At 38.3% G+C, this 15044-nt stretch overlaps 1 long non-coding RNA gene across 4 annotated transcripts in view; it reads left to right on the top strand.

Moving 5' to 3' along the window:
* The window catches only part of LOC130707380 (uncharacterized), a 227723-nt gene that overhangs the window by 193525 nt on the left and 19154 nt on the right, over nucleotides 1–15044 (top strand). For all 4 annotated transcript variants that reach the window (XR_009007270.1, XR_009007268.1, XR_009007269.1 and 1 more), the window contains exons 6-7: nucleotides 9649–9844; nucleotides 14501–14604. This is a non-coding gene — a long non-coding RNA (uncharacterized LOC130707380). The remainder of the gene's footprint in view (nucleotides 1–9648; nucleotides 9845–14500; nucleotides 14605–15044) is intronic.

Raw genomic sequence — 15044 nt, 5'->3', positions numbered from 1 at the left:
CACCAGGGAGGTCCAACTATTGTTATTTTGAATTCTTCTCCATTTCCAAGTAATACTCTTACATGACTATTTTCTGACTAAATTTGAGGCATTATCTGTTCACTTTCTGATTTACTAAGTAAGGGTTTAGTTCCTTTACACTCTTTCCTATGTCCACACTGCTCAGTAAAGTTATGTCATCATTAGTTATTCCACTGCTCATGATCTCTTTGACTTTAGTGATATACTTAAAAACCTACATTGTTGATCCACTATAAACTCTCTCAACGTCACACTTTGTAAAATGAGGACATTCATACCATCTTCCCTTTTTTCTACCTCCTGTCTACCTTCCAAACCTAGCTTTTACGTTGTCAAAGTTGAAATTTATATTCTGTTCTATGTGCAGTTAAGTCTTCTGTCATTTGAGAGTCAGTAGGGAGTAAGGTTTAAGAGAACAGGCAGAGAGCCTAAACTCAAAGCCTCGATCCAACCCTAAATTCGGTACAACCTGGGCAAGTTCCTTCCCTGTCTTAGCATCCTTTTCTCAAAAGTGGGAATGATATTAGCACCAATCTCATAAGGCTATTCAGAGGATTAAATGAGTTAATATATGCAAAAACACTTAGAGCCTAACATATACTAAGTACATACTAGTACACAATACATTTCAGTACATACCAAGTTAATACTAATACATACTAAGTATAGTTTAGGTTAGTTATTTGTTATTACATGCAAGTTGACAATAAAAGCTGCAAACCAAGACAGTATTGCCATTATTACAATTAAATTAATATTGCCCACTGCAGATGTACTGTGTCTCTGTGTATAGACTACACCTCGTTCCATACTATGTCAGTGTCACTGCCCTTGTGCAGGGTGACCACATACCCCAAGCCACCTTGGGCTGTTCCAGTTTATACCTGTTGTCCTGATGTTACAGCATTAGAGCGCCTCCTTACACTATTGAAGTGTAAGGAGTTTGGACAAGTTCTGGTTTGGACAACAAATTAGATAGGTGGTCATTACCCCTGTGTGTCACTGAAAACGGGGGCATCTATAGTGTCAAGTTTAAGTGGATTCTTCTCTTCCTCACCAATAGTAGGTTAAAAGTCAACTATAGTTTAGTTTGCTTCATGTTTATGTCAGTATAGCCTTTTCTCCTCTGGAGTTCAAGTTCCTTCTCCTCTTCCTCTCCCTCCTCCCTTCCAACAGTGCCTAATACCTAGTAAGTACAATATGCCTCAAGGTGTTTCTAAGCTCTCAATCACACAATCAATAGAAGCCTCTCCAATCTAGACTAGCTGCTCTCTGCACTGAATTCCCTATTACCTTCTTTCTTGGTTTATTGCCTCATTTTGCTGGATTATTTCTATAAATAGCTTAAGGTGTAGCACAGGAGGTAAATTTTTCAAATTTCTTTGCGTACAAAATATCTCATTCAGCCTCCACTTATGACTGATAGTTTGGCTGGATACAAAACCCTAGGGTGAAAATTATGTGCTGGAAAAATTTGGAGGTATCTTTCTAATACCTTCCAGCATCCATGGTGCTGATGACAACTATGATAAAGTCAGATTTTAAATTTTTTTTTTTAGGTGACCAGTATTTTTCTCTCTGGAATGGATGTATCCTCTCAGTATTTTATTCTATTTTTCTTTTAATTAATTAATTAATTTATTTTTGGCTGCATTTGGGTATTCATTGCTGCGCGGGCTTTCTCTAGTTGCAGTGAACGGGGGCTACTCTTCGTTGCGGTGCACGGGCTTCTCATTGCAGTGGCTTCTTCTGTTGCAGAGCACAGGCTCTAGGCGTGCAGGCTTCAGTAGTTGAGGCATGCGGGCACAGTAGTTGTGGCACATGGGCTTAGTCGTTCTGCGGCATGTGGGATCTTCCCGGACCAGGAATGGAACCCATGTCCCCTGCATTGGCAGGCAGATTCTTAACCACTGCGCCACCAGGGAAGCCCAATCTATTTTAATTTATTTTTTCAGTATTTTAAAGTTTCACAATGAAGGGTGCCTAGGTATGAGTCTATTCTTGTTCATCTTGCTCAAAACTTGAGTAACTATTTTCAATCTGAGGCCTGATGTCTACTTTCAGCTATGGGGAATTTTGTTGCCCTTTGACAGCTTCCCTCCATTTTTTGTCTGGGTCTGGAGTTTCTAGTAGTAACATGTTGGATCTCCCAGATGCAGCCTCTCTAACATATTGCTATCACATTTTCCATGTGTCATTCTTTTTTATATACTGAGAAATTTTTTAAATTCCTACTGAATTTATTTCAGCAACCATATTTTCATTTCCAAGACACCTCTCTTGCTTTCTGACCATTCTCTTTTTATTTAACACCCTAGTCTTATTTTATAGTTGCTAGCTCTTTTTAAACCTCTCTCAGGATACTAATTAGGGTTTTTGCTTAAACTATTTTGTTCCCTAAATTGTCCCCGGTCCTACCAGGGTATGTTTTCTCTCTTTTTCCCCCTCTCTCACGTTGTAAGCTTTACTCAACTATCAGGCAAATGACAGTTATTTTCTATTTAAGAACGAGCGCAGAAAGCTCCCTGAAGTCAACGATTGATTGGCTTCTTATGCAGGAAGAAGTGGGGAGTGACTGTAATCGGATCCCCCCCCAAACACTCTTTTCTAGGGTGTAAAAACTCACACTAGCTGCCCTAGTTCTCCCCAGTTTCACTGTTTTCAAAATGAAATCATCTCATTTCAGGAGCGTGAGGGCGGGGCTGGGAGTCCACTCCTCCAAACACAACCCTTCAATGAGCTCCCCTATTTCAGTCACACTTTTAACTAACTCCACCCTCTCTCCTACATGCGCATCAAAGCATGAAGCTACTTCTGCAGGTGGGGTCAGAATCCTCCTCAGTTGCAGGTGGTCCCTGTGCATATTCTAGGTGATGCTTTTCCTCTGTTCTACTGTTTCAGTTTCACACTCCTCCACTTGTCTTCCGTCTTTCAAAACTATGTTGAAATCTCTTGACTGTTGTTGGCTTATGTACTTAAACACTTTGATACCATCCTTGTAGTGTCTTGTCAAAATGGAGAAGAGCTGCAAGGGTTCTCAGTGCATTCTGAATCTGCTATTCTGTGGTCCCCGTGTTTAAAGTTCTTGGTCTTCCCCAGTCTATCACTGCTTTTAGAAATACAATCTCCTGTTCTACTCATGAAGGAAACGAATACAACGCATCTAAAATGACAAGGAATGCGGGTTAGATGCTCTAGGGTCTTGTCGTACTCTGCAATTTACTAAGAAACCACTTACGTGCTACAAATTGTAGGTGCTCATTTATAAAACGAAAGGGGGTAACTCTACATGAACTATAGATTTCTCCTACTGTAACATTTCATAATTTTCTAAGTTTTCTTAAAATTTCTCTATATTATCATTAATTTTAATTAAAAACATAAAAATCTAACATTCTCTTTTGAAAATCAAAGAGTAATTACCATAGTCCTACAATAAGGGGATAATTAGTTCTGAAACCTGTCAAGTTTCATGTTTCATACGAAAAGAGAATCATATTAAATAATTTTTAAAAATTAAACATGGACTTTGTAGCACAAAGACAAGGTTCCCCCAAATGGTATTCCCTTATTTACTAGAAATGTTCAGCTCTGCATTAAAGTTGAAATAAAACAAATATATTATTTTTGAGGTGCAAAAGTTTCTTATGAAAATCAATTTTTCTTTTCTGTCTGTACAAACAAAAGTATGGAATCACATTAGATGTCAGGTTTATGAGGGAATATAATGTAGCTTCTTGAGGTTTTTTATTTTAGGAAAGGAGAATATTAACATCAAAACATTTTTCAACCTTACTTTTATTTAAAATGAGGCCATATTTTCCTCTTATAAAAAGAGAGTTCAACTAGAACTGTCAATTTTCTCATTTGTAAAACAAGAGCACTGAATCAGCTGACTATATTCATTCAGAACTCAATTTCTTTATCTTATGATCACTAAGGTTCTCCCTAAATCGAATATCCGAAGGTTGTAAGGAAAGGAAACTATATTACTAGCGACATGATTTGATTTTTACTTCTTAGAGTTCAAATGTCCACCATTCACCTTGGTCTAAGCTTAAGGAACCATTCAAGGGGATACAATGCAGATGGGAGGAGAAGACAGAACCCTCACTCAAGCTGTGCAGTGTTGCAATCAGGCTTCCATTTGAAAAATAATCTTCTCTATAGCTTTAAAGTGATAACTTCATACCTGCAATGCTTCTTGTTTCAAACTGATTTTCTCTGGCTCTTCCTGAACACTTTCTGAGGAATCTTCGACCTCTTCAGTTTGTGAGGAGGAAGGACTCTCTACTGTCACAGTCACAGGAAATTCTGATGGACCTGAGTGTCACAAGAAGAAGATAGGAAACCACAGAGTTGTTAAACTGAAGTGCAAAGAAAGAAGACAAGATTGTATAAAAGATAACACAAGCCAGATACCAAATATCCACATATTAGAGGACATTTAACAAAAGTGATCTGAGGTATCATTATTTATAAATGTCTCTCACTGCTCCTTAGTCTAAAACAGGCAATGACTAAGTAAAAGTACAGTAACTTATTTTTGCTATGTTACTGTACAGACCTCTGTTGTACATGGTTAGGATTAGTAATGGGAATTGCCCATGTTATTAAGTTTCTTTCACAGAAGCCAAGTGAAGAGCCAAGGTAAACATTTTTTCTCAAATCAACTTTATACTGCAAATGAAAAATTTATTCTTTACCATCAGACGAAAACAGTCTGGAAGCAAATGTAGTTTTTCGGAGGAAAATACATCAGTAAAGGGACTGATGAATAATCAGAAAGTCAACATATCTAAGCTGTGAATAACAGACGTTAGAATTTTAAAAAATAAATCACATACACATACACAACTAAAACTGACACATCAAAAATTTCATCTTCTCATCACCCTTAAGCCAAAACTAGGGTAACAGTAATACAGTTCTCCTGTCAAGCTTCACTGCCACTGCAATGTTGTTCCATAGGACATTTCCAAACATTTAAAAACTGACCTGGCCACAACCCCATAAAAGTCTACAGATCATACAGAAGTGTGCTGGGGGCTTCCCTGGTGGCGCAGTGGTTGAGAATCTGCCTGCTAATGCAGGGGACACGGGTTCGAGCCCTGGCCTGGGAAGATCCCACATGCCGCAGAGCGGCTGGGCCCGTGAGCCACAACTGCTGAGCCTGCGCGTCTGGAGCCTGTGCTCCGCAACGAGAGAGGCCCGCGCATCGCGATGAAGAGTGGCCCCCGCTTGCCACAACTGGAGAAAGCCCTCGCACAGAAACGAAGACCCAACACAGCCAAAATCAATCAATCAATCAATCAATCAAACATACGCATCTGATTCAAGATCCTCATTAAAAAAAAAAAAAAAAAAAAAAAAGTGTGCTGGGATTATATAACTACGCAGAAGACAAGTCACTAGGACATCATTTTCACAACAAGCAGCAAACCTGCAGCATAGGAAATTCCCAACAGGAGAACGAGGCGCACACCCCTCCCTCTGGGCATGCAAGGGCAGGACTGACACCCAAGGTGCTCTTCTCTCAATCTCAGCAGTGGTGCCTTTCACAGAGCAACTATGCAGTCTCCCAAGACCACTGCGAAGGAGAATCTGATACTGACAGTACTAGCCATGAGGCCATAAGCAAGGGAATGTGTGTGGCCTTGGTGAGAGAGCAGAGGTTTGGGAGATGTTGCTTTATATTGGCTTTCAGATCAGGAATTTGTACATATAGCCTGCAAACAACATTTCTTGAAAACATATGAACATTCTTGAGTATGACAGCTCCATGTGAGGGGTCAGAAATGGCAGTCAAGTTCATTTCACTGGGTAACAGCTGATTTGCAGACTGGAGAACAGGCTTCCTTGTTTACAGACATAACCACAAGGCTGCCAGTTGTGTGTGAAATCCACACAACTACACAGTTGCATTGGGAGAGCGACCAGACAAGTTTTACATGGATTTATTTCAGAGAGGGAAATGCTTCTTGTAAGGCTCTGTCAGTTTAAAAAGCAAAAAGAATGACCACCCACCTTTCCCAATTCAACCCCTACATATCATAAATACGCACCTGACTACATACATCACGAGTCTGATGAATGGAAAGCCCCTAAAAACATATCAACAAAACGAAGTTAGATCTTGATGTAAATACATCACCAGTTAAATCCAGTTAATACAACTATTTAGTATTATGTACAGTATCCATACAGAATTGTGTATAAAAATAAATAAGCTCAAAAGAAGGACCTGGAGGGCTCTGCTACGGAGAAAACTGAACAGAATTCAGCCCACTGGCTTGGTGATAACTCTCTGAACTGCTGAGAGGCCCCTTCAGCTCCTATGTTCAGGATGGTTGAGATTTCAGTCTCACTTCTTTAAATGGTGATATTAATCGTTCTCTAATTTACCACTCTGTGTGATGAGGATGGACCTGAGATTAAGTGTCTCACCAAGAAGATAGGAAACCACAGAGTTGTTAAACTCAAGTGCAAAGACTGGGGATTCAACACTATAGTTTATGCAACAGCAGTTCACATTACCATTTGCAAAAAATTAGTTGGTTGTCCAATAGGGATTATAAACATCCATTTAACATGAGCTACTGAACAGATACTTTACACAGTAACTCCTTCAAGTACTATTTAAAATCAATTCTCTTTGTTTTCTTAAGCAATTGTTAACCCCCAATTTCATGAATACTACCAAGTAAGTCACTTGAAAATCATCTAGAGCAATCTATTTCACTTAGCAAGCCTAAAGCTATAATTCAACAATTTTATTTACTGTTCTATGACAAAAATTACTATGAACAGCTATCCCCTGGATAAGTAATCAGCTAAAGCTAGTTTGACTCACTAAATCTGATTTACTGAGTTAATAAGCCAGTTGATTTAGAATAGGTCTAATGCAGATTTCTCATTCATTCTGCATTAAACTACTTCCCATGCCTAAAATGTCTTTTTTCCCATTCGTACATATCCAAATTCCTACTTCTGTGCTGTAGGGCTTGGCTCAACTACACCTGCCTTTAGTGAAACTTTTCTCACCTGCACAATTGGAGATAATTTTAGTCTCCTCATGACTCCCACGGGGTTACCTCTGTTGTGACACTTGAGAAACAACTTGAAACTCTGTTACTTTTTGTTTTACTTCCTTAGAGGGCTCATTAGGCAGAAGCCATGTGTGAGTTATCTTTTTTCCTCTATAGAAAGCACCAGAGACCGCCCACGTAATGGAAGTTCCAAAATAAAGAATTCTGAACGACTGAAAAAGACAGGGGATGCAAACACATTACCTGTTGCTTTTTGCACGTTCTGCAGTACGCCACGGCAGGAAACCAGACACACCAGGTGGTAGAGGTTCAGGACCCTAACATTCTTTACCAGCAGAGTGTTTCCTTCCATTACTTACAGGTTTGTTTGTGGCCAATCCTATGTTTGACAAAGCACGAAAGAAAGAATCAAGATGCACCAAAGGTCTACAGAGCAACTCTCAAAAGTGTACAGTTTGAAAGGAATCAAACAGGCACTGGACAATGATGCCAAGGCCATTAAAAAAAGGATCGTTTTGTAAAAAGGTTTTACATAAGCCAGCATTTTTTAAAAATATAAGTTCTCTACACTAACAAGTTATTTTAACTAAAACAAAAGTATTGAGATGTGCAGAAATGGAAAAATAAATTTTTAAAAAATCCCAAAGTATGATCCATTTTATGTATAATGCAGAAACACTCAAGTTTATTGAATCTTAGAACACCTTTGGCATTTCTGAATCTCAAGGATAGCGAAACACAGGTACACCCATGACTTCTGCCAAACAGAATCTTCAGAATTGGACCAAAATTTCAATTTAAGATGAATTTTTCTATGTAAAAACAGTAAAAGTTATAAGACTGCAAGTTGCTGGGTGGTAGGTGAGTCAATCTTACTCTCCTATAAGCCTGTCAGCCTTCACTGCTCCTTTGATTTCATATAGAAAACACACAAAAAAACAAATGTAACCCACTGGATAAAAGAGTGAAATGTGGAGACTTATCCTGTATTTCAGTAGTAAAGAGGCAAGTATCTTTATATGAAATATTTGGTTGCAAAAACTAGACCTACGAGTTAATATTTTATTTAGAACAAGCCATATATTAAAATTCACATTTAAATATTTAATTTGAATTTACTGAAAACAAACATCATAGGTTAAAATGGTTATTTTTATCCTTCAAATCTACTATTTCATGTTATTTTATTTATTTATTTTAATAGATCTTTATTGGAGTATAATTGCTTCACAATTCTGTGTTAGTTTCTGTTGCACAACAAAGCAAATCAGCCATATGCATACACATGTCCCCATATCCCCTCCCTCTTGAGCCTCCCTCCCACCCTCCCTATCCCACCCCTCTAGGTCATCACAAAGCACCGAGCTGATCTCCCTGTGCTATGCTGCTGCTTTCTACATTTTAGCGGCATTAGGATGGAGTGTAAAATAGAGTGTATGTGGTAATATAGGAGAAATATTTCATAGAGTGTAGCTTATTGATAATCACCACATGATTCTGTGTGATTTAACATGCCTCTTAAAAATATATAGGAGCTCAGTTCTTTTTGTGCTATTTTATTTTGTTTTTTAACTTAACTACCCTCCAAAAAAATGTCTGTATGCATGTGGTTTGTATGTGTATACCCTTCCTTTACTTTCAGAAACTAATGCGAATACATTTGTATTAAAAATTTTTTTAATTACACTTTTCGTGTTAGGAGATAAAAAAAAAATTTCTAATAAAAGTTCCCATCTTTTTTAGGCATACATAATTACAATATAAACGTGACACAATTCACACCATTATCTTACCCCTATACTCACCTGGATCTAAGTATATACCCAGCTATTGATTTGGCTTACCTCTATGTCTCCAAATAACTGAGGCCAATACAAAAAATAGCCCAAGAAATAAAATTACTCTTAAAATAGCTCTATGAGCTTGTATACTTCAGTTACATTTCCACTTTGTTTAATCATGCTAAATAAAAAAAAAAAAATTTAATTGTATTCTCATTCCATGATGCCATATTATATACCACCAGGTACTAATATTACAGAATTCCTAATATGTTTTACATATACATGTTTTATTTATATATATTTCCATTTCTAATATTATAGCAAAAGGCAACTTAGCTATTTTAAGAATGCTTTACATATCATATAAATTTTTAATGATAATATGTAATTAGTGTGATACCACAAATCTTAACTTCTTTGTATGTACTATTTGATTATTAAAATATCACTGTCTTGAAATAACAATTGGCAGACAAATCATAAGCTTTTTTTTGACTTCATAAACACTCTTAACAACTTCTATTTAATACACTATTGTCCAAGCAAGTTGATTAATGGAGAATCAAAAACATACATCTTTAAGTAGAAAAAGAAAAGTTGTATTTATGAAGATGTTTACAATAGTTTATTTTAGGTTATTTCCAATTTTTCACCAATTTAAAAAATGGACCAACACAATGAAACCTTCTGAATCCAATGTTAAAAAGTATAACTATGAATCATAAAATTTAAATTTAGTATGAAAAGATAAGAATGGCAAATTATATTGAAGCTATGTGGAATTATGTTTATAGACAACAGGAAGAGAAAATAAAAATGTAAACAATGGGAGGAACCAAGATGGCAGACTAGAAGGACGTGATCTCACTCCCTCTTGCGAGGACACTGGAATCACAACTAGCTGCTGGACGGTCATCGACAGGAAGACACTGGAACACACCAAAAAGGATACCCCGCATCCAAAGACAAAGGAGAAGCCACAATGAGACGGTAGGAGGGGCACAATCAGAGTAAAATCAAATCCCATAACTGGTGGGTGGGTGACTCACAGACTGGCGAACACTTATACGACAGAAGTCCACCCACTGGAGTGAAGGTTCTGAGCCCCACGTCGGGCTTCCCAACCTGGGTGTCCAGCAACGGGAGGAGGAATTCATAGAGAATCAGACTTTGAAGCCTAGTGGGAATTGATTGCAGGACTTCAATGGGACTGGGGGAAACAGAGACCCCACTCTTGGAGGGCGCACACAAAACAGTGTGCGCATCAGGACCCAGGGGAAGGAGCAGTGACCCTGGGGGAGACTGGACCAGACCTACCTGCTAGTGTTGGAGGGTCTCCTGCAGAGGCAGGGGGTGGCTCTGTTTCACCGTGGGGACAGGGACGCTGGCAGCGGAAGTTCTGGGAAGTACTCCTTGGTGTGAGCCCTGCCAGAGTCTGTTATTAGCACCACCAAAGAGCCCAGGTAGGCTCCAGTGTTGGGTTGCCTCAGGCAAAACAACCAACAGGGAGGGAACCCACTCCACCCATCAACAGTCAAGTGGATTAAAGTTTTACTGAGCTCTGACCACCACAGCAACAGTCAGCTCTACCCACCATCAGAGCCTCCCATCAAGCCTCTTAGATAGCCTCAACCACCAAAGGGCAGACAGCAGAAGCAAGAAAAACTATAATCCTGCAGCCTGTGGAACAAAAACCACATTCACAGAAAGACAGACAAGATGAAAAGGCAGAGGGCTATATACCAGATGAAGGAACAAGATAAAACCCCAGAAAAACAACTCAATGAAGTGGAGATAGAAAACCTTCCAGAAAAAGAATTCAGAATAATGATGGTGAAGATGATACAGGACCTCGGAATAAGAATGGAGGCAAAGATCGAGAAGATGCAAGAAATGTTTAACAAAGACCTAGAAGATTTAAAGAACAAACAAACAGAGATGAACAATACAATAACTGAAATGAAAACTACACTAGAAGGAATCAATAGCAGAATAACTGAGGCAGAAGAACGGATAAGTGACCTGGAAGACAGAATGCTGGAATTCACTGCTGTGGAACAGGCTAAAGAAAAAAGAATGAAAAGAAATGAAGACAGCCTAAGAGACCTCTGGGACAACATTAAGCGCAACAACATTTGCATTATAGGGGTCCCAGAAGGAGAAGAGAGAGAGAAAGGACCAGAGAAAATATTTGAAGAGATTATAGTCGAAAACTTCCCTAACATGGGAAAGGAAATAGCCACTCAAGTCCAGGAAGCACAGCGAGTCCCATAGAGGATAAACCCAAGGAGAAGCACGCTGAGACACATAGTAATCAGATTGGCAAAAATTAAAGACTAAGAAAAACTATTGAAAGCAGCAAGGGAAAAATGACAAATAACATACAAGGGAACTCCCATAAGGTTAACAGCTGATTTCTCAGCAGAAACTCTACAAGCCAGAAGGGAGTGGCATGATATACTTAAAGTGATGAAAGGGAAGAACCTACAACCAAGATTACTCTATCCGGCAAGGATCTCATTTAGATTTGATGGAGAAATCAAAAGCTTTACAGACAAGCAAAAGCTAAGAGAATTCAGCACCACCAAACCAGCTCTACAACAAATGCTAAAGGAACTTCTCTAAGTGGGAAACACAAGAGAAGAAAAGGACCTACAAAAACAAACCCAAAACAATTAAGAAAATGGTCATAGGAACATACATATCGATAATTACCTTAAACGTGAATGGATTAAATGCTCCAACCAAAGAAACAGGCTTGCTGAATGGATACAAAAACAAGACCCATATATATGCTGTCTACAAGAGACCCACTTCAGACCTAGGAACACATACAGACTGAAAGTGAGGGGATGGAAAAAGATAGTCCATGCAAATGGAAATCAAAAGAAAGCTGGAGTAGCTATACTCATATCAGATAAAATAGACTTTAAAATAAAGAATGTTACAAGAGACAAGGAAGGACACTACATAATGATCAAGGGATCTATCCAAGAAGAAGATATAACAATTATAAATATATATGCACCCAACATAGGAGCACCTCAATACACAAGGCAACTGCTAACAGCTATAAAAGAGGAAATCGACAGTAACACAATAATAGTGGGGGACTTTAACACCTCACTTACACCAATGGACAGATCATCCAAAATGAAAATAAATAAGGAAACAGAAGCTCTAAATGATACAATAGTCCAGATAGATTTAATCGATATTTAAAGGACATTCCATCCAAAAACAGCAGATTACATGTTCTTCTCAAGTGGGCACGGAACATCCTCCAGGATAGATCACATCTTGGGTCACAATCAAGCCTCAGTAAATTTAAGAAAATTGAAATCATATCAAGCATCTTTTCTGACCACAACGTTATGAGATTAGAAATGAATTACAGGAGAAAAAACGTAAAAAACACAAACACATGGAGGCTAAACAATATGTTACTAAATAACCAAGAGATCACTGAAGAAATCAAAGAGGAAATCAAAAAATACCTAGAGACAATGGCAATGAAAACATGACGACCCAAAACCTATGGGATGCAGCAAAAGCAGTTCTAAGAGGGAAGTTTATAGCTATACAAGCCTACCTAAAGAAACAAGAAAAATCTCAAGGAAACAATCTAACCTTACACCTAAAGAAACTAGAGAAAGAAGAACAAACAAAACCCAAAGTTAACAGAAGGAAAGAAATCATAAAAATCAGAGCAGAAATAAATGAAATAGAAACAAAGAAAACAATAGCAAAGATCAATAAAACTAAAAGTTGGTTCTTTGAGAAGATAAACAAAATTGATAAGCCATTACCCAGACTCATCAAGAAAAAGAGGGAGAGGACTCAAATCAATAAAATCAGAAATGAAAAAGGAGACTTTACAAAAGACACCTCAGAAATACAAAGCATCCTAAGAGACTACTACAAGCAACTTTTTGCCAATAAAATGGACAACCTGGAAGAAATGGACAAATTCTTAGAAAGGTATAACCTTCCAAGACTGAACCAGGAAGAAACAGAAAATATGAACAGACCAATCACAAGTAATGAAATTGAAACTGTGATTAAAAATCTTCCAACAAACAAAAGTGCAGGACCAGATGGCTTCACAGGTGAATTCTATCAAACATTTGGAGAAAAGCTAACACCTATCCTTCTCAAACTCTTCCAAAAAATTGCAGAGGAAGGAACACTCCCAAACTCGTTCTTTGAGGCCACCATCCGGCCTAGCCTAAAAGCAAGTTGGTCCCCTTTCTTTTAAGATCTTATCCTTACTTTGGTCTTACAGCTTCCAAACTGAGTAGGGGAGGGACAAGCGTTCTGGCACAGGATGGGACCCAGCCAAGGAAACAATATTGAATTTGAAAATTTAAAAAATAATTTATTATGGGCAAGTAATGCAGGGAGAAAAAAAGAAGAAGGTGGGTCAAATTTTAGGAAAAGTAATGAAATCTTGGGAGAAGATAATAGTTGAAGTCAAAAGCAAACGAAAATATAGCATGAGTTTAAGTAATTGATAGTAACGACAGAAGTAGGGGCGTCATACCTAGAGAGAAGAAAATACAGTCCTACCATACTCTTGTCCCCAGGACTGAGCAAAACTTAAATAGTTAATATAACTTCTTGGTTTTCAACCCTTGTTGTCAACCTGTAGATAAAACACAGGACCCTTTGCTGTGATTGCATAAGAAAATGTAAATGTGATCAGCACAGACAAACGAAACAAACATGGTATTGACAGAAGGTGAGCTGTACAAGGGGAGAGGAAAGACAGAGAGCTGTGGGGACACAAATAGTCTCAGGCAGAAAGAAAATGATGAGATTAGGGGGAAAGTTGATACCATAAGAAAGTTGAGAGTATAGCTATATACTAGAGCTAATAATATTTCTTGAGAGCTTCTGGGTGTTGGATACTAAAGGCTGCAAATGCCTTATTATTATTTGCATCGTCATGAGCAACTCCATGCGATGGGTATCATCCATTTCCTCGGTTTACAGGTGAGGAAATAGAGGCCCAGGAAGGTTATATGAATTACTCAGGATTGCAGAGCTAGTTAACTGAGGAAGAAAGCTTCCAAGCCATGTGGTCCATGTCCAGATCCAGTGCTTTTAGCTACTATGCTACCACTTCTCCCATCAATAAAGCTAGCAAAACTCCATGAAGTTACAAAAGAGAAGCAGCATGAGTAATGACATGAATATGATGTATTGGAAAAGAAGAGTGATGAGTAGTAGTGGGGGTAGGGGTTTATCTTCCTCCTTCATGTTAAGGTGTTAAAATGGATCTAAAATGGATATAGCAGGATAAACATAATGTTTAGAATTATGGGGGTGACACTGAAGTAGCGAAAACCTGTCTCTGGAGAGGGGAACGGGGGTTAGACGGGTTGAATTTCAGTATTATTTGAGTTGCTATCATGTTCATGTATTATTTTCATTAAAAATACTTTAATTTATTTAGAAATCGCTTCAACTGTGTAAATGCATCAAAACATGAAATTCAAAATTATCTTTAAATCTCTCATACATTTGTTAAATGCTTTCCTTATCAGGATCGTTCTTATCAGTTTTGAAGGCCATTTTTTAAAAATAAAAAGCCAAGAAGTATGAGTTTTTAAAATTAAAAATTGTCCCTGATAATATTGCCAGGCACCCCAGAGAGAAGGTGTGGAACTATTAGAAGCAACCTGGATATCAACCCTGCTTCTGGGAGGCAGTTCTGACTACAAGGGCAGGAGATTCTCTGAAGCCAGGTAGCAGGAGTTTGTTTTTTATTTTAACATTTTATTGGAGTATAGTTGCTTTACAATGGTGTGTTAGTTTCTCCTTTATAACAAAGTGAATCAGCTACACATATACATATATCCCCATATCCCCTCCCTCTTGTGTCTCCCTCCCACCCTCCCTATCCCACCCCTCTAGGTGGTCAGAAAGCCCTAAGCTGATCTCCCTGTGCTATGCGGCTGCTTCCCACTAGCTATCTATTTTACATTTGGGAGTGTATATATGTCCATGCCACTCTCTCACTTTGTCCCAGCTTCCCCTTCCCCCCTCCCCATGCCCTCAAGTCCATTCTCTCCGTCTGCGTCTTTATTCCTGTCCTGCCCCAGCAATCTCACTACTGGGCATATACCCTGAGAAAACCATAATTCAAAAAGGGTCATGTACCACAGTGTTCATTGCAGCTCTATTT

This window comes from Balaenoptera acutorostrata, chromosome 2, assembly GCF_949987535.1.
Source record: "Balaenoptera acutorostrata chromosome 2, mBalAcu1.1, whole genome shotgun sequence".
Taxonomy (NCBI): Eukaryota; Metazoa; Chordata; class Mammalia; order Artiodactyla; family Balaenopteridae; genus Balaenoptera; species Balaenoptera acutorostrata.
The sequence above is the reverse complement of the archived record's forward strand: the minus strand, read 5'-3'. Positions and strand labels throughout refer to the sequence as shown.